The 24,022-nt window shown below is 39.4% G+C and overlaps 1 protein-coding gene and 1 pseudogene across 4 annotated transcripts in view; one reads left to right on the forward strand and one right to left on the reverse strand.

Moving 5' to 3' along the window:
* The window catches only part of SGK3 (serum/glucocorticoid regulated kinase family member 3), a 124,608-nt gene that overhangs the window by 45,607 nt on the left and 54,979 nt on the right, over positions 1 to 24,022 (forward strand). The window contains exon 1 of one of the 4 annotated variants that reach the window (XM_066266254.1): positions 13,033 to 13,146. The exons of the other annotated variants lie outside the window; for them this stretch is intronic. The gene's annotated coding sequence lies outside the window, so the exon portion shown is untranslated. Of the gene's footprint in view, positions 1 to 13,032; positions 13,147 to 24,022 lie in introns of those variants that run through there. 4 annotated transcript variants of the gene reach the window in all.
* LOC136329790 (mitochondrial import receptor subunit TOM6 homolog pseudogene) lies at positions 1,597 to 1,925 on the reverse strand (annotated as a pseudogene).

A 24,022-nucleotide genomic window follows, 5' to 3' on the forward strand; every position in this document is an offset into this window, starting at 1 on the left:
CATTCCCACCAGCAGTGCAGGAGGGTTCCCTTTTCTCCACATCCTCGCCAGCACTTATTGTGTGTTGATTTGTTAATGAGCGCTATTTTGACAGGTGAGAGGTGATACCGCATTGTGGTTTTAATTTGCATTTATCCGATGATTAGTGACATTGAACATTTTTTTATGTCTTTTGGCCATTTATATGTCCTCTTTGGAGAAGTGTCTAATCAGTTCCTTAGCCTATTTTTTAATTTGATTGTTTACCTTCCTGGTGTTGAGTTTCAGAAGTTCTTTACAAATTTTGATTATTTACCACTTATCAGATATATTGTCGAATATGTTCTCCCATTGTGTGGATTCTTTTTATTTTGTTAATGGTGTCTATTGCTGTGTAAAGGGGCTTTTTTTTTTAATTTGGCAGTTCATTAATTTATTTTAAAAGTTTGATTTAGTCCCAACTACTTGTAGCCATCTTGCTTTCAATCCTAATTCTATCACTTATGTTCATTAAATGCCTATTACATGCTATGTAATTTAAAAAAATTTTGTATTGAATTTATTGGGATGACATTGTTTAATAAAATTATATAGGTTTCAGGTATACAATTCTATAATACATCATCTGTATATTGTATTGTGTGTTCACCACCTTAAGTCAAGTCTCCTTCATTCCCTTGTTATTATATCTTTAATTGTGTGTTATATTGTGTTCCTACTTCTTTGTTTCTTCTTAATATCATTTCTTCAGTACAGTTAATCCAGTTTATTTCTAAAAGTTACCAGCCATCTTAAAATTCCAGGCACAAAGTCTGAAAAAACAGTGAAAGTTTCACATTAACCTGTTTGAGAATATTAGAAAATGTTTTCTTGGAAACTCTCATTAACCTCTCAAAGCCATTTTATTATGCAGAATTAAACTGTTTACAGAGAGGTGACATAGTATAGTGGTTAAGACAATGGACTCTGGTACCCCAAAGTACCTGAGTTCTAATCTTAACCTAACCAGTTACTAGCTCAGTGAAATTGAGCAATTTTCTTCACTTATAAAATGGGGATAATTGTGCATAGATCATGGGCTTACTGTAAGGATCATTATGTATATATAAAATGCTTGCAGAGTGTGGCACATAAGTGTTATATAACTGTTACCTATTAGTATTATAACTCATGCTGTTAACATTAGCAATTATTATTAAGGATATAAATAGTTTTAGTCATTTTATATTAGTGTTCAGAGTAATTTATAACTATTTCATCAGGAAATTATGATATTACCTATATGTGATTTTCAAAGGGTTTTAGACTAAATACTGGAGTCAAATATATTCCCAGAAAAGTATATCTCCAATTTTATAATGAAGTCAAGAGGATTCATATACAGAAATTCATTTGTGTGTGTGTGTGTGTGTGCCATCTTTATTTCAAATAATTGTTAAAATACCATTAAGTTATTCCCCAAGACAAGAGAAAAGATCACCCCTGCAGAAACCTCGGAACTGTGTATGAACTTTACAGAACAGAGGACAACACTTTAGTTGAAGCCCGACTGCTGACCAGAGAGTGGAATTCTGAGTGGACTCAGCCAAGAAAGGGAAGGGAAGGTGCCCTTCTAAATCAAACTTTGGCTGCCATCAGGGCAAGTCTTGGAATGGTCACAGATTGAGGCTCTGTTTTTGTAAGGTTCAAGGACTGTATGGGTTTCATGTATCTATTTGGCTCCACCCGTGGCTGAGGTGCCATTAGGTTAATGTCACTCAAATTTCTGATCTGCCAAACTCCTGTAGGGACAAGTATCAAATTGAGAAATAGTTCCTCTGGATGTCATTCCTAGCTGTGGCAAAGCAGATACCCCAAAGTCAGTGATCTCCTATTCTGTCTGCAGTTTTGGAAGCTTCATTAGACAAGCCACCACCAGCATTTACTCTGACCCCACTGGAAGCCATAGCAGCACCTTCACATTCCCCAGAAATTCATTTTATATTATCCTTTTTCCTTCAACAAATATTTAGGTGTCTTATCTGTCTAAGGGTTTCCTAAGAATCCTGGGAATAATAGAATGAATCACATATGGATCTTGCTAACAGTTATTGGCTAATGGAGGACATAAATAAATAGCTCTAAGGTAGAAAGCAAGAGGTGCAGACAAAATGTTCATAGGAGCAAACAGGAAAGTAGTATTTTTCACAAAATATTGAGAAAAAATTCTTGAAGGAGCTTGTTTTTGAATAATGCCTTGAAAGACAAGTAGGATTTGTATATGTAGGGCAAGGAGGCTCTGAAGCATGCAGCAGAGGAAGTAGGGTTATAGCATGGTCAGAATATGGAGGATCTAGAAGGCTAGGCTGATTAGACCTTACCAGTCTTCAGTTGGATATTAAGATTTCTAAAATAAATAAATAAAGGTGAAATGCTCATAGCATAAAATTAGCCATTTTAAAGTGAATGAATCAGAGGTTTCTAGTACATTTACAATATTGTGCAACCACCACTATCTAGTTTCAAATTTTTTCATCAACCCCAAATTAAACCCGATATCCAGTAAGAAATTAATGCCCATTCCCTCATCCCCCAGCCCCTGGCAACTACCAATCTGCTATCGGTTTTTCTATATCTACTTATTTTGGATATTTCATATAAGTGTATTCATTCAGAATGTGAACCACTCATGTCCGACTTCCTTCCCTTAGCCTAGTTTTTTTCAAAGCTGATCCACATTGTAGCATGTATTAGTACTTCATTCCTTTTTATTGCTAAATAGTATTCCCTCTAATATATAAACCACAATTTGTTTATCCATTCATCTATCGATGGACATTTGGTTGTTTCCATCTTTTAGGCTACTGTGAATAGTGCTGCTATTACCATGCATGTATAAGAACTTATTTGGCTACTTGTTTTCAGTTCTTTGGGGTGTACATCCAGAGGTGAAATTGCTGCACTATATGGTAATACTATGTTTAACTGTTTTAAGGAACTGCCAAACTTTTCCTCAGCAGCTGCACCATTTTACATTCCTATCAACAACGTATGAAGGCTCCAATTTCTCCACATCCTCACCAATATTTTGTTTCCACATTTTGTATTATTGCCATCCTAATGCAATCATATAAACTTCAAATAAAGATAGTTTTTTCTTCTCCCTTTCTACTCTGAATCCTTTATTTCTTTTCCCTGGCTAGAACCCCTAGTACAGTGTTAATTGGAAATCCTTGTCTTGTTCTAATCTTAGGGGAAAGCTTTCCGTCTTTCAATGTTAAGTATGATATTAGTTGAATGATTTTTGTAGATACCCTTTATCAGGTTGAGGAAGTTCCTTTCTATTTCCAGTTTGCTGAGAATTTTTACCAGGAATGGGAGTTGGATTTCATCAAATATTATTCATGTATCTGTTGCGATAATCATATGTTTTATCTGTTTTAGTTTTTTAATGCTTGAAGTATATTGATTAATTTTTAATGTTAAACCAACCTGGCATTGGATAAACCACACTTGGTCATGCTGTTGTATCCTTTCTGTATTTTTGGTTTCAACTTGTTAAAATTTTGTGTAGAGTTTTTGCCATCTGAGAGATGAGCTATATTGGTTTGGATTTCCTTTTCTTTTAATATCTTTGTTTTAACCTGGGGTTTTTTTTGTGTTGTTTTTTTTTCTGAAGTTGGAAACGGGGAGGCAGTCAGACAGACTCCCGCATGCACCAGACCGGGATCCACCCGGCACTCCCACCAGGGGGCGATGCTCTGCCCATCTGGGATGTCGCTCTGTTGCAACCAAAGCCATTATAGCGCCTGAGGCAGAGGCCACAGAGCCATCCTCAGCACCAGGGCCAACTTTGCTCCAATGGAGCCTTGGCTGTGGGAGGAGAAGAGAGAGACAGAGAGGAAGGAGAGGGGGAGGGGTAGAGAAGCAGATGGGTGCTTCTCCTGTGTGCCCTGGCCGGGAATCGAACCTGGGACTCCTGCGCGCTAGGCCGACACTCTACCACTGAGCCAACCGGCCAGGGCTATAATATCTTTTTTTTTATTGTTAAGGTAATGCTGGCCTCATGGAATGAGGTGGGAAGTATTTCTTCCTCCAATTTTCTGGAGAATTTGTATAGATTTGGTAGATTTACTACCATTTCCTCCTTAAATGTTTGGTAGAATTCACCAGTGAAGACGTGGTAGTGAAATTTTCTCTGAGAGAAGATTTTTAAGTACAAACTAAATTTCTTTAATAAATATAGGGATATTTGATTTATCTATTACTTTTGAGTGAGCTTTGGTAGTTTGTGTCTTTTAAGGAATTTGTACATTTCATGTAAGTTGGCTTGTAATTGTTCATAATGTTCCCTTATTATATAATAGTTTTAATATCTGTACGATCTGAAGTAATATTGCATTTCTTATTCCAGATATTGGTAATTTGTGTCCTTTTTTGTGCTAATCATTTCAGTTTATTAATTATATTGATTTTTTAAAATCAACTTTTGGTTTCATTGATTTTTCTCTTTTCTCTTTAATTGATTTGTGCTCTGACCTTTATTATTTCCTTTCTTTGGATTATTTTGGTTCTATTTGCTTTGCTTTTTAATGTTTTATAAGGTGGAAGCTGGGGTAATTCATTTGAGATCTTCCTTCTTTTTCAATACAGGTATTACCTCCTAAGTGTTTTAGTGACCTTCACAAATTTTGATATGTTGTGTTTTTATTTACATTCAGCACAAAATATTTTCTGACATTGCTTTTTATTTCTTTGACCCATGGGTTATGTAGAATTGTATATTCTGATTTCAAATATTTGGAATTTTTCCAGATATCTTTTTGTTACTTGTTTCTCATTTAATTTCACTGTAGTTAGGGAATATACTTTTTATGACTTGAATCCTTTTAAATTTATTGAAACTTGTTTCATAGTCCAGTATATGGTCTATCTTGATAAATATCTGGTGTGCACTTGCAAAAAATGTATATTTTTCTGTCTTTGAGTTATCTGTAAATGTCAGTTGTGTTAAGATTGTTAATAGTGTTGTTTAGGTCTTTTGTATCTACTATGGTCCTGAATGTTTGTGTGCCCACCCCCACTCCCAAATTCATATGTTGAAATCCTAACCTCCAAAAGTGATTATGCTAATTAGTAGGTGGAGCCTTTGGGAGTTGATGAGGGTGGAACTCTAATGAATAGGATTAGTACTCTTATAAAAGAGATCCCACAGAACTCCTTGGTCCCTTCCACCATGTAAGGACACATAGAGGAGATACTGGGTATGAACCAGGAAGAAAGCCCTCACTCAACCATGCTGACATCTTGATCCTAGACTTACAGTCTCCAGAACTATGAGAATTAAATTTCTGTTGCTTATAAACTACCCAGTCTATATTTTGTTATAGGAGCCTGAATCGACTAAGTCAGTATAATTGCTGATTTTCTCTTTACTAGTGCTATTATTGTGAGAGGGTTTTTGAAACCTCTGACTATAATTGTAGATGTGTCTATTTTCCCTTGAGTTGTTTCAGTTTTTTGCTTATATATTTTGAAGCTCTATTATTAGGTGCATAAATGTTTTTATGTCCTCAAGATAACTTAGTCTCTTCATAATTATGAAATGGGCTTTTTTGGCCCTGGCTGGTTAGCTCAGTGGTAGAGCAACACCCAGCATGTGGATGTCCCAGGTTTGATTCCTGGTCAGGGCACACAAGAGAAGGGACCATCTGCTTCTCTACCCTTCCCCCTCTCCTTTCTCTCTCTCTCTCTCTCTCTCTCTCCAACTCCCACAGCCATGGCTCAATTGGTTCAAGCATGCCAGCATGTGTGCTGAGGATGGTTCTGTGGAGCCTCTGACTTAGGTGCTAAAAATAGCTCAGTTGTGAGCATGGCCCCAGATGGGCAGAGCATCAGCCTAGACGGGAGTTGCTAGGTGGATCCCAGTTGGGTCACATGTGGGAGTCTGAGGAGGAAGCAGAGTGAGGGCAAGGTGTTATCACTTTGGTTTTCTTTACACCCTTGGGCTGAGTGTTCCCCTAAAGGCTCTGTCAGTTTTACTCCCCTCCCCCACTCTCTCTCTCTCTCTTGCTCTCTCTCCCCTCCTCTCACTTGGAAAAAGAAGAAAAAAAAAAAGAAATGGACTTTTCTTTCTCTGGTAATAGTATTTTCTATGAAATCTACTTTGTATATACTGTTCTACACACAGAGCCATCTTTAGGACCTGTTCAACCCAGTGTGCTTGAACAAATTGAGCCATGGCTGTGGGAGAGGGGGAGAGAGAGAGAGACAGAAGGGGGAGAGGGAGAGGGGTAGAGCAGATGGTCACTTCTCTTGTGTGCTCAGGAATTCAACCCGGGACATCCACACACTGGGCGATGCTCTACTTACTGTAACTGCTTTAGCTTTCTTTTGACTAGCCTAATGGTGTATCTTTTTTTAAAATCTTTTTATTTTTAACTTATTTGTATCTTCATATTTGAAGTGTAGTTTTTTGTAGGCAACTTATAGTTGGGTGTTTTACTTATATATTATGAAAAAATTTAATTGAGATGTTTTGACATTAAATGCTACTAATGACATTAAGTTTATGTCTGTCATCTTGTGGTTTGTTTTCTCTGTTCTTTGTGTCCTTTTTTCTCTGTTTCTGACTTATTTTGGATTGAACATTATGATTCCATTTTTTTCCTTTATTGGTTTATTACTTATAACTCCTTCCCTCCCTTAAGATGATGGTTGTTTTTTTAATTTAATCTATCTTCTATCTAAAATAGTCATTCTTTAATTGAATTATATCACATCACTTATCGGATGCTTACACTTACACAATACACCTTGCAATAGTATCCATCTATATCTCTCTTCCCAGCTTTTATGTTATTGTTGCCATACATTTTATACATAAACCCACAATAAATTATTACTATTTTTGTTTAAAGTTATCTTTTAATTTAGAAATCTATAGCCTGACCAGGTGGTGGCACAGTGGATAGAGCATCAGCCTGGGACACTGAGGACTCAGGTTCGAACCCCAAGGTCAATAGCTTGACAGCGGGCTCATCCAGCTTGAGCGTGGGTCTATAGACATGAACCCATGGTTGCTAGCTTCAGCCCAAAGGTTACTGGCATGAAGCCCAAGGTTGCTGGCTTGAGCCCAAGGTCACTGGCTTGAGCAAGGGGTCATAGGCTTGACTGGAGCCCTCTGGTCAAGGCACATATGAGAAAGCAATCAATGATCAACTGAGGTGCTGCAACTACAAGTTGATGCTTCTCAGCTCTCTCTTTCCTGCCTGCCCCCCCAATTAAAAAAAAAAGAAAACTTATATTTATCTCTGTTGTTACTGTTTCCAGAGTTCTTCATTTTTACCATACATTTATATTTCCAGATTTCTGGAATCATTTTCCTTCTGTCTGATGGACTTCCTTTAATATTTCTTGTAGTGTAAGTCTGCTGGTTGTGAATTCTTTCAGCTTTGGTGTAGCTGAAAAGAATTTTATATTACCTTAGTTTTGAAAGATAATTTTGCTGGATATAGAATTTCAGGTTTAAATATTTTTGTTTTGTACAAAAGATGTTGTTCCACTGTCTTTTTCTTGCACTATTTCTTTTTTTTTAAATAATTTTATTTTTTTAATGGGGATCAATAAATCAGGATACATATATTCAAAGATAACATGTCCAGGTTATCTTGTCGTTCAATTATGTTGCATACCCATCACCCAAAGTCAGATTGTCCTCTGTCACCTTCTATCTAGTTTTCTTTGTGCCCCTCCCCCTACTCCTTTCCCTCTCCCTCTCCCCCCTCCCCCCATAACCACCACACTCTTATCAATGTCTCTTAGTCTCACTTTTATGTCCCACCTACGTATGGAATAATGCAGTTCCTGGTTTTTTCTGATTTACTTATTTCACTTCGTATAATGTTATCAAGATCCCACCATTTTGCCCTGGCCGGTTGGCTCAGCGATAGAGCGTTGGCCTGGCGTGCGGGGGACCCGGGTTCGATTCCTGGCCAGGGCACATAGGAGAAGCGCCCATTTGCTTCTCCACCCCCACCCTCTCCTTCCTCTCTGTCTCTCTCTTCTCCTCCCGCAGCCAAGGCTCCATTGGAGCAAAGATGGCCCGGGCGCTGAGAATGGCTCCTTGGCCTCTGCCCCAGGCACTAGAGTGGCTCTGGTCGTGGCAGAGCGACGCCCCGGAGGGGCAGAGCATCGCCCCCTGGTGGGCAGAGCGTCGCCCCTGGTGGGCATGCCGGGTGGATCCCAGTCGGGCGCATGCGGGAGTCTGTCTGACTGTCTCTCCCCGTTTCCAGCTTCAGAAAAGTACCAAAAAAAAAAAAAAAAAAAAGATCCCACCATTTTGTTGTAAATGATCCGATGTCATCATTTCTTATGGATGAGTAGTATTCCATAGTGTATATGTGCCACATCTTCTTTATCCAGTCATCTATTGATGGGCTTTTTGGTTGTTTCCATGTCCTGGCCACTGTGAACAATGCTGCAATGAACATGGGGCTGCATGTGTCTTTATGTATCAATGTTTCTGAGTTTTTGGGGTATATACCCAGTAGAGGGATTGTTGGGTCATAAGGTAGTTCTATTTTCAGTTTTTTGTCTTGCACTATTTCTGATAAAAAATTTGTTGTCATCTTTACTATCATTCCTCTGAACATAGAATATTTTTTCCTCCGGCTGCTATTAAGGTTTTTTTGCTTTATGACTATTTTTTAGTAATTTCATTATGAAATGTCTTGGTGGAGTTTTCTTCTTGTTCCTAGGGGTTAGGTTCATTGAGCTTGTCAGATTTGTGGGTTTAAATCTTTGTTTCTTTTTTATTTACTTATTTATTCATTTTTTAGAGAGGAGAGGGAGAGACAGAGAGAGAGAAAGGAGAGACAGAGAGAGAAGGGGGGAGGAGCTGGAGGTATCAACTCCCATATGTGCCTTGACCAGGCAAGCCCAGGGTTTCGAACCGGCGACCTCAGCATTTCCAGGTTGATGCTTTATCCACTGCGCCACCACAGGTCAGGCAGATTTGTGGGTTTAATAGCATTCATGTTTTGAAAAAGATCAGTCATATTTCTTCAAATGTCTTTCTGATCTCCTTCCCCAACCCTATCTTTACCTTCTCTTTCAGAGTTGTCCCATAGCTCATTGATTCTCTTTTCAATATTTTTCCTCTCTGTAGTTCATTTAAAAAAGTTTCTATTGTGTATCACGTTCCCTAATCTTTTCTTCTGTAATGTCTATTCTTCTGTTAGTCCCAGCCAGTGTATTTTTCACCTTACAGATTATTGTCTTCATCTCTAAAAGTTTGATTTAGAAAATGTTTATACCTTCCTTATATCTACTTAATTTTTTAGTATATTACTATTATAATATTATAGTCATATAGTAATGTCTCCTAATTTTAACATCTATGTCAGTTGTAGGTTAATTCTGTGATTGATTTTTCTCCACATTTAGGGTCATATTTTTCTGCTTCTTTTCATGTACATTTGATTTAATGGCAGATATTGTGAATTTAATCTTGTTGGGTGCTGAATATTTTGTATTCCTATAAATATACTTGAATTTTAATTTGAGATGTATTTAAATTACTTGAAAATAGTTTGATCCTTTTGGAAATTACTTGTATTTATTTATTTATTTATTTTGGCACTATCCAAGAAGAATTTAGTTTAGGGTTACTAAGGCAAGACTCTTCTGAGTACTCAACCTCACTGAATTGGGAGGTTTTTTTGTTGGCCTGGTGGTGTAAAGAGCCAGTATTCCTGGCCCTCTGTTAGTGCCTAATACTGTACCTTCTCATGCATTCAGATGCTTTGTTCTTTCCTTGACCTTGAGTAGTTTCCTCACATGCATGCATTGATCAGTGCTGTTAAATCTCAGGGAGGACCCTCTGCATATTTCTGGGATTTTTCTGTGTTATTTTGTCTCCAGTAGTCTGTCTTGTTAACTCTAGCCATCTTGTTCTTCTGGACTCACTGCTCTGTCTCCTCAACACAGGAAATCTGCTGGGCTCTCCTCTGGGCTTTTCTATGCCATGGCCTATAAGTTCTCTGAAGGTAATAAGCCAGAGTATACTTTATTCATTTCCCATGTCTGAGGGATCATTCTCATTCACTGCCTGATATCCAGTATCTTGAAAACTGTTGTTTTATTTACTTAGTATGGCTTCTTTTTATTGTTGTCATTGCTTTGGGTGAGAAGGTAAACATGGTCCTTGTCGATCCATCTTGGATGGAATCAGAAGTTCCCCCAAGGCTCCACTCTTAATAGTCACCACACGTTTTGAGGAGAGGAAGAGAAAAGGTCTAAAAGTCTATAACCAAGAACTTCTGGTACAACCACTTTGTAAAATGAAGTGTGACATGTTTAGTCTGCCTATTTAATACTTCTTAAATCTCCAGAATATTATAAAGGTTTTCTGTGAGTAGTGATTTTTAGATTGTTTGGGCCAGTCTTCAGAGCTCTGGGTCTCCCTTAAACATGCCAGTGACATTTTCAAAACACAAGGGGCCCTTGATAGACTGCAAATCAGTTTTCACTCTTACTTGGTAGTCATTCTGCAAACTTGGTTCTGCTTCTACTTGTGTCATCTAGGTAAAGTCCCAGTTAAGGAATATTTACTCTCTTAAGATTTTAATAGTATGTAGGGTCCCCTAACACAGGCAGTTTACTGTGGTTTGAGGGTTTATTTCTGGAATACTAAAAACCTTTCTAGTTCAACTCCAAGAAGTTCTGTGTGATTCTTGTTTATCTTATTCTTGAGAATTTATTTGAAACTAGAAGAGAAAATCCTACAATCTTATTTTCATGAAAAAGGAAAGAGTAGTATTTTAATATATCAAGGGAGAAAGTTTAAGGAAAGTTAAAAGTAATCATATTATTCATGAATATATTTTTAAGTACGTACCATGGGTTTATCACTTGTTTGGGCAATGGGTGACAAAGAATAGGTAGGTTACTTTTATTTTTATGCATCTCCATGAATGATAAAGATGTAGTCTTCCAAATGAGTCTTACCATATTTCCCCATGAATAAGATGCTCCCATGTATAAGACACACCTTAATTTGGGGGCCCAAAATTGAAAAAAAAAAGTATTACGTAAAGTTATTGAACTCAAGGTTTATTCATCATTAAATTCATACAACTCCTCATCACTGTCAAAACTCCCATCCATTAGCTTGTCCTCATCTCTGTCTGATGACGAATCACTGTCTTCATATATTGCCTCATCCTCAGTTCCATCTCTGGCATTTGAAATATCACAACCACTGTATAAGACACATCCAGTTTTTAGACCCCAGATTTTTCAAAAAATAGTGCATCTTATACATGGGGAAATACAGTATTTAATACTACTTTATTTTCCTCTTATTTGAATCAGTCACATATAAGTGTCCACCAAAGCTTTGGTTAGGTGATATAACTGGTGTTACTTCAGTGTCATATAATTTCAGACAAAAAACAGAGACTCTTGCTGTTGTAGGTAGCCTAATTGTAGAAGGATATATAATTTCCTTCAGGCTTTTTGAAATACTGAAAGTAGCTTTTTTTTCCCCAATTGGCTGGGGCCTGGGACATCCAGTAAGTAGTTTACACTTTAGTTATGGAGATAAATATTATAAATAATAGAGAATATAAAACAAGGTCATTCTGTTAAGTGCCTAGTTGAGTGTTATGGATCCAAAGTATTTTATCACTTTGTTGCAGCTCAGGTCCCTGAGCTGAGCTATTCTAGTCTGGACAGGTAGCTAGGACTGAGAAGAGATATTCTGAGCTGGGAAGCAGTGGGTGTAAATGTTCAGTGGCAGGAATATTGGCTGTAGTTGTGGATACTGTTAAGTGAGGAGACAGTCTGTCCCACAGATGTGTACACAGAGAAAACTTAGACATTTGGTGGAAAAAGTAGGTGAGAGTCAGGTCAAAGCTCCTGAGTTCTTTGAATCTGTACTTTATACAGAGATGGCAATGAAAATAAGAAGGGCCATTTAAGAGACTGTAATAGTGAAAGCCAAGGACCTGGTAACTAAATGTGAGGATTAAGAGGGAAGAAGAGCCAAAGGTTTTGAGCTAGGACAAGAGAGTTGTTGTTATTAAAAATAGAAAAGTCAGAAAGAAGAGCTTGAATGAAATTATGCCACAGATCCCTGATGCTTTTTCCAAAAATTACACATTTCTCTGTGTGTCTCCTAACTAGTCAGTGCTTTTCCTATAGTCCTCCTCTTTAACTGTTAAGTCTACCAGGATGAAATGGAGTGTGGAAGGGCATTTAGAGGTCATAAAGCCACCTGGCCTAATCTCTTCATTCTACAGATAAAGAAATTGAGGACTTCAGATTTTGTGATTTCCCTTAAGGTCACACAGATAGGCTAGACTCTTGGACCTATTTTCTGAAATTCTTGTAGCAAAGGTTATTGTGTATTAATCATGCTTGTTGGCAAGTGACTCTTGTTTCCCCGTCATAATTAAATTAGTTATTGGCTTGATTCCTCAAATAGTTTTTTACTTTCCAAAATCAAATACATTAATGGTTAAAATAATTCCTTCTGAGTGGTCTGACTTTCCCCCTTTATCCATATATGCAATCGAAAACCATTTAGTACACTATGGGCATTAATGCCAAACTTGGCCTGGGAGGAATGGGTTTTCTGAATTCAAATGTGACACCTACCCTGTCCCAGGAGAATGTGCTTAGCCAATGCCGTGAATAAATGAACTCTGTTTTGTTAAGATGTTGAACCCTGCCCTATTCCTTAGCTGGAACCTGGCAAGAGCGCCTTCATTTTCCCCTCCCAAGCCTCTTTCTTCATCTTACCCTCCATGGCTGTCTCTCACCTTTTCCAAGTTTCCTTGGCCTGTATCCTGCTATTTCTCCCTCTGGGTCCCGCTCCCACAGGCCCTTCCCACTTTATTTATTTGCCGTCTTCGTAGAGCACCTTTCCGTCAGATCCTGTAGGTTTCTCCACCCCTAGGGGGCGGAGCTGAGTGAGCAGAAACCCCACCCCTATTTTTGGGCAGGGCTGGCGGCGAGATGGCACCATTGATTGGTGGGGCGGGGCCTGCACCGGGGGCGGGGCCCAAGGTGGGAGCCCTGGTGGGTGCACTTGGGGGCGGGAGGCGGGGCACAGAGCCCGCTGCTGTGTGGCGCAGCTGTGGTGGCTTCCCGGTGTCCACGCGCCTGTTGCGGGTCCCAAAGGTAAGTGTGGGGAGAGGTCCTGGTGGCTCGCGGGGCACTTGGAGGGACTCTGCGGGCGCCTACAATGCAGGTGTGGACTGGCTGGACCGGCCGGAGCCACTTCAGTCAAGTAGGAGCGCGGGTGGGCGGGCGGCGAGTGGCGTGAGTCCCCTGTGGGAGGGGTACATTGGGTCGGGCTCTAGCGGTGCATCACTTGGTCCTGGCATTATCTCAGGAACAGAATATGTTTGCGTTGCACCACACACCCTCTCCCCAAATGTGGAGAGACCTCAGGGACTGTAGAGATTTTATCATTCTTTAAAATATATTTCTAGTTCGTGATTCAGGATTGTAGGAAATAATCTATAGTTAACTTGCGGTGCATCTTTATTTTGACTTAGTGTTATTCAGTTTGCAGGAAGAGTGAGGTCAAAAATGGAACTATTATTTAAACGAGGACACCAGGGTTCACATAGACCGTGTATCGCAGAGATTAAGCATGCAGGCTTTGAAGTTAGAGTGCCAGGGTTTGCATCTACTTATTGTGAAAACGCACACAATTTGTTTAACTCCTCTATGCCTTTGTTTTCGCAGAAGTGAAATGGTGATAATAATAGTCCCACCTTTATAGAATTGTTATGAAGATTAACTGAGTTAATACTTAGTACCTGCAATAGTCCGAATAACACTGGTTATTTTCTTCATAATGCATTCACATGCATTAATTTTCGAAGTTGTTGCTATAAATGCTTGGGGATTCGATTGGAACAGTTTTCGAAGACCCAAGTCCCACCAGGAAAGGTTGCATAACTTTTGCCTCGTGCTAAGGATGTGCTTATCCACCTTGTTCCAAATCAAATTCAGTGATACAGAAGTCTAAGTCTTACAGGTTATTCTAAGACGAATGAAAAAAGGCAGCACTTTTACAGTTAGTATAGTGTGATTTTAAGCACTAAGCTCTGGTAAGTTTGTTTTAAAAAATTATACAGAACTTATAAGTTGTGCTATTTTTGGTGGGTGCTTATTCTATTATTGCAAAGTGAGGTAAACCAGAATAGTCAAATAAATAAACTAAATATTGTATCAACCAGGACTGCCACATAGATTCTCAGAACTGAAGGGAATCTGAAAAATCGGACCAGCTGCCCCTTTCCAGATAAGGATGGGATCCAAAGACCCAGAGCCAATAAATGGCAGAGCTTAGACTAGAACTCAGCTCTGCTCAGCAACCAATTATAAAATCAAAGGATGATATTCCTTCTGGTTTTGATGATAGTACTATTTTTATTTTTTGACAGTTTCATGGTGCTGTGAATGGGGGTTTTCTCTCTCTCAGCAGCATCCTACTTGGTAGCTTAATTGCATGATTCGTAATTATTCTTCAGCAACCTTGATTTAAATCACATCTCAAAGTTGCTACATCAGTAATTGCTTTGAGAACAAGATGATTGTCTTAAGTTTTGTACAAACATGTTCTAATAGTACTTTGGTTTTGTTGTTTTAAAATGCAGTCCTTTCTCTTATGTAGGGAATGTAAACAGGCAGTATAAACAAATTGACCTAGTAGGTAGTTTGTTATTACTGTTTTCATGTTATCGCATGAAGGTTTCATGATAGAGTGAGAAAGTGGTAGGACTGGGTCACCAAAGAGATGTATTGCAGTTGCTGCCACTTCAGAAGCATCATGGAATGAAATTTAATGGAGATACTGGTGTGTTAGTTGCTGATTCTTTCCTGGTTCCTTGCATGGTTCACTCTCTCACCTCTAGGTTTTTGTTTTGATGTTACAATCTCAGACCCTCCTATATAAATTCCATGCAACTCCACTTTTCCTGTAATATATACTTCTCTATTGATGTACTTATTATCTGTTGTCTGCCATTAGACAAGGTTAAGTTCCATGAGGGCAGAGGTGCTTGCCAGTTGTATTTGTTGTTGTATCCTAAGTGCCTGGAAACAGTGCCTACCACCAGAAGGTGTCAGATGGGTGGGTCTGATGCAAACATTTCCAGCTAGGGCCAGTAGTAATTACTGAAGCCGATTCTCTGTCTTTTTGGACTGCTCTCTCCTTCCCCCATTTCTAGTTGTTTCCCCTGGTTGCCCAGGAATAAAACCTGGAGGCAATGTTAATTCCTCCTTCTACCTTGCCCTCCACGTGAAATAGCTGCTGACTTAGTTCTCCTTTCAGGTTTTTTTTGTTTTGTTTTTGTTTCTGTATTTTTTTTTTTTGCGCAAAACTGCCATTCCTATTGATGTCAAGCCCCTACTTCTTCAAGCCTTCCTCCATTGCTCCCATTCTCTACTCCTTATAGCCCTTATCCCGAGTTACTTTTACAAATGTCTTCACATCCCCACCTGCAGAAAGAAATCCAGAGTGAAAAGCCTGGTATTCAGAGTTCTCTACATCAGTGGTCCCCAGCCCCCGGGCCGCGGACCTGTACTGGTCCTTGGGGCCATTTGGTACTGGTCCACAGAGAAAGACTAAATAACTTACATTATTTCCGTTTTATTTATATAATATTTAAGTCTGAACGATGTTTTCTTTTTTTAAAATGACCAGATTCCCTCTGTTACATCCGTCTAAGACTCACTCTTGACGCTTGTCTCGTGAGTTTGACAATTATATTTAAAAATACCACAGTTTTTACGCCGGTTGCATAATTTTATTTTGTGCATTTATCCGTCCCACCCTAAAGGCCGGTCCGTGAAAATATTTTCTGACATTAAACTGGTCCGTGGCCCAAAAAAGATTGGGGACCACTGCTCTACATGATCTCAAATTCACTTTTCCCTTTCTGTTTTTATTGATAAGCATGGCTTTCCCTCCAAATGGGCAGGAATTCAGACAAACTGGAGGAATGGCTATTCCCTGTTTGTATCAAGGATGTGCTGTTTTTTTGTTTTGTCTGCCTAGCCTTCATGTCACCACAATTTTGCATACCTAGATTAGTTAGTTGGAAGTGGTTTTTCCTTCCCCTCAATTCTTGTGACTTTTCATAGCTTTCTGAGAGAATTTACCACAGTCTATTTTGAATTGTTATTCTTTGCTACATATAAGCTCCTGGAAGACAACAAACCATGCACACACTGATTCCAGTTACTTTTTTAAGGAAAAATAAGACACACCCCTACCCTAATTTCATATTCATTTTTTACTACAGATGAACTTAAAATGCTATTTGATAGGCCTTTAAATAATTAAATATTAAGCTTCTACAATAATTTCTACAAAATGAACGATTAAGGAAGAAGGCAAGGAAATTTGGTGCTACATAAAAAGCTACAAATAAAGATACTGAGGTCTGGATTCACAGAAGGGAGTAGGTGTAGGGAGAGCAATAAATATACACCCAACCCATACAGCTAGATGGACGGTGGATGTTAAAAAATGTACACAATAAACTCAGGAAGTCATTAGGACAAGATGAACTTCATGGAGCAACATGTGCAGCTTTGGACATTCCTGTTGGGTATTATTCCTGAGCTTTATTTTGTTTTTGTGTCTCTCAGCACAAATACTCTTGACTCCCTGCTTTGTTTTCTGAGCCTAATGGGACTAAATGTTCTCTCTTTCTGGGTGACAGAAGTGGTTTACCTTCTTTCCCTTCATTGTTTAAAATAATAAAAGGTTCATACTTCTTTCTTCATTTATTTTCCTGGATATATGGAGATGACATATGGCAGAAGCTCTTAGTCCTTCAGAGAAAGGTGATAGATATAAAAGTACTTGAATTGGGCTATTGTTGAAGCTTCCCATTTTATTAGGTTTGATACCAGCATTTGGTTTAATATACTTTGCTTTGTTTTTCATTACAAATATATCCTTGTACATATTCCAATTGAGTGAATGTTTTTATTTTACTTGTGATTTTTTTTCCCCTCTGATAGATTTAAACTTATTTTTAGAACTCATGTAGACATTTCTGCAATTTAATTTTATCTTTTCTTTTTTCCCATTGTTTCCCAAGCTTCAGCTGGGGTTTCCCATTTGAAGGCCCACATTAATATTTGATTTTGAGTATTTACAGGTATAGTCTAAATTTGTTTTACCATTTCTAAGATGAAGCTGCAGTTTCTGTTGACAGGAAAGAGTTGGTAGGAAAAATATATATAAAGATTTTAATTTTCAAAATGTTAGAACTTTAAGGTAAAATTTTACTATAATTTAAATTTGCAATTGATTTTTCTCCTTCGGGAAATTTTTTCCAATGTGCTAAACAGTAAAATTACACTGTCAGAAGAAGAATCTTGAAAGTAAATAATGGTTTTGGAGTCAAGTTTCATTTATCACACTGTATAAGCATCTGTGTTTACCCTGAGTTCTCTTTGTCTTGAAAAAGCCTTTGGGGCCCTGGCCGGTTGGCTCAGCGTTAGAGCGTCGGCCTGGCGTGCGGGGGACCCAGGTTCGATTCCCGGCCAGGGCACATAGGAGAAGCGCCCATTTGCTTCTCCACCCCCCCCCCCCTCCTTCCTCTCTGTCTCTCTCTTCACCTCCGGCAGCCAAGGCTCCATTGGAGCAAAGACGGCCCGGGCGCTGGGGATGGCTCCTTGGCCTCTGCCCCAGGCGCTAGAGTGACTCTGGTCGCGGCAGAGCGACGCCCCGGAGGGACAGAGCATCGCCCCCTGGTGGGCAGAGCGTTGCTCCTGGTGGGCGTGCCGGGTGGATCCCGGTCGGGCGCATGCGGGAGTCTGACTGTTTCTCCCCGTTTCCAGCTTCAGAAAAATACAAAAAAAAAAAAAAAAAGAAAAAGCCTTTGGTTAGGGTTTTATCAGTTAGGGTCATTCATACAAATAATAAAAGTTGGAGCATAAACTAATTACATATTTCTAGCACATGGTAGGCATGGTGTATCAGTTAAGTAAATCTATATTTTTAGGGAGGATTTCATTAAGATACTGTAATATATTCATACATATAGTAATGGAATTGGCCTTGTAAAGAGGGAGAAATTGATGATTTAGGAGCTTGATGAAGAAATGATGAACCAGAGCTTACTTTGAAGATCTCAGTTGCATACTTTGGCAAATTAGAATTTCCAAGTGTGTCTCTCCACCTGTTTGTTGAATGCACAAATTAAACAAATGTGTATTGGGGCCTACTAAGTGCATGCCAGTGAGTAAGTCAGTTTCTGCACTCTGCTCAGGGAGGTTCTCAATAAATTAGTAGTGTGCAATCTTAGATGGTTATAAATGCTGAAATGGAAAAAAATACCAGGATGACAAGATTATGTTGGAGAAGGAGCACTTTAGTTAGGATGGTCATGAAGGTTTGTTGGAGGAAGTTACATTTGAACAGAGGCCTCAATGTGAAGAGCTGAAAGAAAAGCATTTGAGGCAGAGGCACCACGGAGACCGGAGGTGGAGCACGGCTCAGTGTGCCTGAGAACTAGGAAGAGGCCCTGGTGGGATGCAGCGGGAGAGGGAGGAAAAGGTTAGCCCATGCGGATGCTTGTAGTCTGTTAGCAACAATTCAGAGTTCGGATTTTATTCTAAGAACAGTGGGAAGCCATGGGAAGAATTTAAGCAAAGGAGTGAAACAATCAGATTTACAGTGATTAAAAAAAAAATCACTATTGTGGGAAGCATGGATTGGAAGAGGGTAAGAGTGGAAGAAGAGATATCAAGTTGGAGGTTCTCCCAAGAGACTTTATAATGTGTTGGTGCTTACTATCTGTGGTTTGTTCTTGGTGCCTCCTTAATCTGAGTGTTGGTGCTTACCATCTGTGGTTTGTTCGTGGTGCCTCCTGAATCTGAGTTCTCCCGACCTTCTCAGTCAGAACCAGCTTTCCCTAGGCTTACCACTACTGCTTTTGTGTGAGTTTCCCCCTCGTGTTTTTCTAACTTCCTTTAAGCACTCATCCACCTATTGTTCTGCCAGTGGTCACAATCCTTCAGGAATCATCCTTGAGAGTATTCTTTGTTTACTTCTGCCTGGAAAATACACTGGGAGTATGATTCCCAATGGAAAAACTTGGGAAGCTGGGAAGAGGGCAGGCATGGTGGTGATCAGGAACCCAGGATGGTGACCTTGGGAGGTTGAGGACAGAGCAGAGCATTGCTGCTACACATAACCATCCCTGCCCTGTGGGTTCTGGAACTAGCAGACGGATATGTTATTAGTTGGAGTAAATATAAATCCTTTCTTTTTATCCTGGAAGTTTTGATTCTGGTATTGGAAAACAGGATTGTCAGCATTTACTTTTGCCTCCTTACTCGGTCTCTTCCTTTGATGTATATGACAAAGTGGAGCCAGTTTCAGGGAGCCAACAGACTTTTGTTCAGGTTCTTGGACACCCCTGTGGAATTGTTGGGTGCATACTGTTCATCTGTGTTGTATTCCAACATTGTATATTTTGTACATATTTTATTTTTAATTCTATCACTTTTCTTTATCAAGAATCAGGATAAATAACAGGTATCTCAAATAAGAGATGGCTAAATCTAGGAAAAAGTAGATGTGATGACAGTGAGGGGGAAAAGCCAAATGGGGGTGGGGTGGGAATTAACAGTAGGACACATTAGTAAGAAAGGAAAACAGGAAAAGTTGTAACTGATTCATCATGTGATATGTGTGGGGGGAGAAAGTTACTATGTATCTTCTATTGGCAGATCCTGTTAGAATTTTTAATCTGTTCTGCAGTGCACTTAATTTACAGATAAGACAAAGATGTGCTTTGTTTCTGTTGAAACATTTTGGATGTGTTTGGAGATAGTATTCGAGAGGCAGAAATAAACAGATAACAGATTATTTACTATTACAGTAGCCTTTTAATAAAAATAAGTTGGTTTGGAGTCAGAATTTCCTGGGTGGGTACTTTAGGTGTAATCTAAAATGAAACCCACACACTTGACCTATTCTCTCCTCAAAAATTATTCTTGTACTATCCCCACCCCCAATTCTTTTTCTTATTCTCTGGGTCAGTTTTCAGTTTCCAAACCTGTTCCCTTGCCAGTCCCCTTGACATGCCAGGGTTTGTACATATGTTCTTTTTTGTCTCTTCCTTAACTGGCCCTGTCAGCTTTCTGCTTTATAACTCTTGCCCCGAAACACCCAAACTTGTTGCTCTTCTCAGCCTAATTCCTTCCTTTTGGAAGAGGCTTGTTCTTCATTTTCCTGTATTCTTTAGTGTGAATAACTGGCCTCCTTTCTCTGCCATGTGAGTTCAGAGTGCAGACTGGTATTTATGAATTTATCTGTTTTATAATTTATGTAGGGTTCAGTAGTCTGTACCAAACAGTCTTCATGATGCGTGAAGGAAATAGAGTTCAGAAACTGCTTATATTTTAGAGGTAAAAGCTGAAGAATCTTTTGACATTCTTATAAATTGTTCTTTTGGCTTTCTGAAAAAAAGATGAACAAGATCCAGAACAATGATTGCATACAGTGGGCAAAAAGATTGGCACAATGATGAAGAAAAAGTGCTTTTTTTTTTTTTAAGTGAGAGGAGGGGAGATAATGAGACAGACTTCCACAGGTACCCCAGCCAGGATCCACCTGGCAACTGCTGTCTGGGGCCGATACTCAGATCAACTTAACTATCCTCAGCACCCTGGCCACCACTCAAACCAATCGAGCCACTGTCTGGGAGAGGAGAAGAGGGAGAGAAGGGAGAGAGGGAAGAGAAGCAGATGGTCACTTCTCATATGTGCCCTGACTGAGGATCGAACCAGGGACATCCGCATGCCAGGCCGACACTATCCACTGAACCATTCGGCCAGGGCTGAAAAAAGTGCTTTTTAAAAAAAGCCTTAACTATAAAATTTTAATATAACATGAATTTGGAAGGTCCTTTTTTTCATGGAGCTTTACCCATATTTCTACTTTGTATGGCTGCCCAAGTATAAAAACATTTAAATCTAGGAATATTTTTTTAATTTAAAATTTTGGGGGTGACATAGGTTAATAAGATCATATAGGTTTCAAGTTTACATTTCTATGATACATGATCTGTATGTGTCCTGAGCCCATCCAAATGCTTTTTTAAAAAAGACTAACTGCCCCTCTTTTTTATTTTTAAAAAATTTAATATATTGATATTTTAGAGAGAGAAAGAAAACATCAATTTGCTGTTCCACTTATTTATGTATTCACTGGTTGATTCTTGTACGTGCCCTAACTGGGGGTAGAACCTACAACCTTAGCGTATCGGAATGACTTTCTAACCAACTGAGTTACGCAGCCAGGGTTCCCCCTCCTTTTTAAAAGACCATTTCCTGTGATAGCATCCTTTCTTGTATCCTTTTTGTTTCCTAATGTAGCCCCTGATTATCCTTGTGATGGGACCAACACTCAGGGCCCACTCAGTGCTAAGCTCTTGGTTAGATGTTGGCATGTTTCAAGAAGAGGAAGTGGGCCATTTCTGTCACAGTGCTGCACAAACCTGACCCCTTGTGGTGGCAGAATCCGAACGCTACTTTTCTTGTGCGTGGTTTTCTTTCTATAACCTGATTGCTAATGGACACTTGGTGTTCCCTTCTCTTCAACTCTGTATCTCCAGAGGCTTTAGATACAAGGGTCCCCAAACTTTTTACACAGGGGGGTAGTTCACTATCCCTCAAACCATTGGAGGGCCGCCACATACAGTGCTCCTCTCACTGACCACCAATGAAAGAGGTGCCCCTTCCGGAAGTGCGGCGGGGGACCGCATGCGTCCCATGGGCCGTAGTTTGGGGACACCTGCTAGAAGAAGGGGATGCATGCAGCAGTTTCATAAGAAATTGAGAGACAGTGTTTGCAAGCCAGGCTTTGAGGTCAGAGTTATATTCACATCACAGTGCTGCCACACACAGCTGTGTGGCCATGTGGAAGTACTCATCATCTAGGTTTCTTCATCTGTAAAGCCAGGATAATGATACTTATTTTATGAGTTGCTGTGAAGATTAAGTGATGTGTTAGATGGAAGCTCTTAGAACAGCAATTTTCAACTGTATGCCACAAGAAATGCATTGCTTATTTATTCAGGAGCACTAGCCTCTTTTCCCTTAGATTGTGAAATAAAAAAACAACAGTCAACACAACAATACCTATCCAGTGAGAATGAATCAAAATTATACCTATTTTTCCCTGGCTGGATAGCTCAACTGGTTAAAGCGTCCAGAAATGCAAAGGTTGTGTGTTTGATCCATGGTCAGGGCACATACAGGAACAGATCAATGTTTCTGTCTCCTCTTCTTTGCTCTCTAAAATCAATTAATTTAAAAATTAAAAAAAATATATTCTTATATTTTTTGTCAGATCAGCAAAAAATATATTTTGTATGTGTGCCGCAGAATTTTTGTAATTAATTTATGTGTGCAATGAGATGAAAAAGGTTGAAGATCGCTGTCTTGGAACAATACCTGGCAATGGTGCTTAATAAATGTTACTTGTTTAACTAACACTATTGACATTTTGGGCCAGATGATTTTCTTTTGGAGGGGCTGTCCTTTGCATTTTAGCATATTTAGCATCCTTCAAGTTGTGACAACAAACGATATCTCCAGACATTGCCCAAAGTCCCCCTGATGAGAACTACTCTAAGTGGAATATTTACCAGCTCTGATATTACTCTTGCATATCACTGCCCCTCCTAAGATCTGGTTGCCTCTGGAAGTTCTGTCCCCATTTAACCTACTTCTTTGTGTCTTCTTAAAATTGTCTTAATGGATTCACTAGCTAGATGGTAAAGTTAGTTCTTCCATTCTGGGTTAATATTGGAACTTCGTGTCCTTAGAGCATGGGACCTCCTCCTAGGCAAGCCAGCCTATGAGATCATCTTGTGATTCCCCAGCAGAGTGAAGGCAGTTTCTTTTTGTGATTCTCCTTTGAAAAGCCTAACCTACCTATGAGCACTCCCCGCCCTCGCCAGAAGCTCCAACTTGTATTCCCATGTGAACAACATAGCTTTTTGTTTTTTCTTAGTTGTGTGGATTCTTATATCAGCCCTCTTCTTATTTTGTTACATTTGGCTGCCTGGCCATAAAATGATTTTGCAGAACTTAAATTGCTTCAGTTTTGTAGAATAACCATGTATTAAATTTGCGGTAATAGCGGGCTTGCTATTACATAATTTCAGCTGTACCAACTTAAAAATAAGTTTATGAACTTTCTTCATTGTTTCCCAGAGGACTCTTTTGTGTGTGTGTGTGTGTGTGTATAGTTGTAGAGGCAGTAGTTGTAGAGGCAGTGTGGTACAGTGGGTAAAGGTCCCGAAGGCAGGCCACCAGGTTTCAAATCCTGACTCCACCACCTGGGGCAGATAACTTTATCTTTTCATGCTTCAGTTTCTCCTTGGTTTCCTCTCAGTAGGTAGACTGTTGTGAGCAGCAACCAGATTAACAAACACAAAGCTCAGTCTGCCTCATAATAAGCTTAACCAGTAACTATTAAATATTGTTAGGTTGCTGGCTTGAAGGAAGGAGAAATCTTACTAACAGAGAGACAGGGTGGTGTAGCAAACAAGTCGAGGTAGGTTTTGGAGGCAGACAAATTTGGATTTGAATCATAGCTCTATCTCTTATTAGCTGGATCCTGGCTTGGCCAAGTGATTTAGTCTCTCTACATTTTTCTGGAATGAGATGAGTGTTCTGACTGGTGACCCATGTTTTGTGTCTCCAGGGATTAGAGTCAGTTCAGAGCTAGTGTCCAGTAACTCTTGGAAATATTGCGCATTTCTCATTCCCCAGCGGACGCACCTTATGAATGACTACAGGTCCCTCTTGGGAAAGGTCTGGAGAAAGATTGGTAGGATATACTGGTGTATAGTGTCACAGTAATCTTATTTTAGTCTAACATCCTTGGATCTGACATCCTTTGAGTGTGCTTCCATATGTGCGCTTCAGGCTCCTGATGCTAAAAATTGTTAAGACTCTGCAAATTTTTTAGTATAAAGGCAGTCTCCTTCCAGAGTAGGTTCTG

The sequence above is a fragment of the Saccopteryx bilineata genome, chromosome 3 (assembly GCF_036850765.1).
Source record: "Saccopteryx bilineata isolate mSacBil1 chromosome 3, mSacBil1_pri_phased_curated, whole genome shotgun sequence".
NCBI classification, from domain to species: Eukaryota; Metazoa; Chordata; class Mammalia; order Chiroptera; family Emballonuridae; genus Saccopteryx; species Saccopteryx bilineata.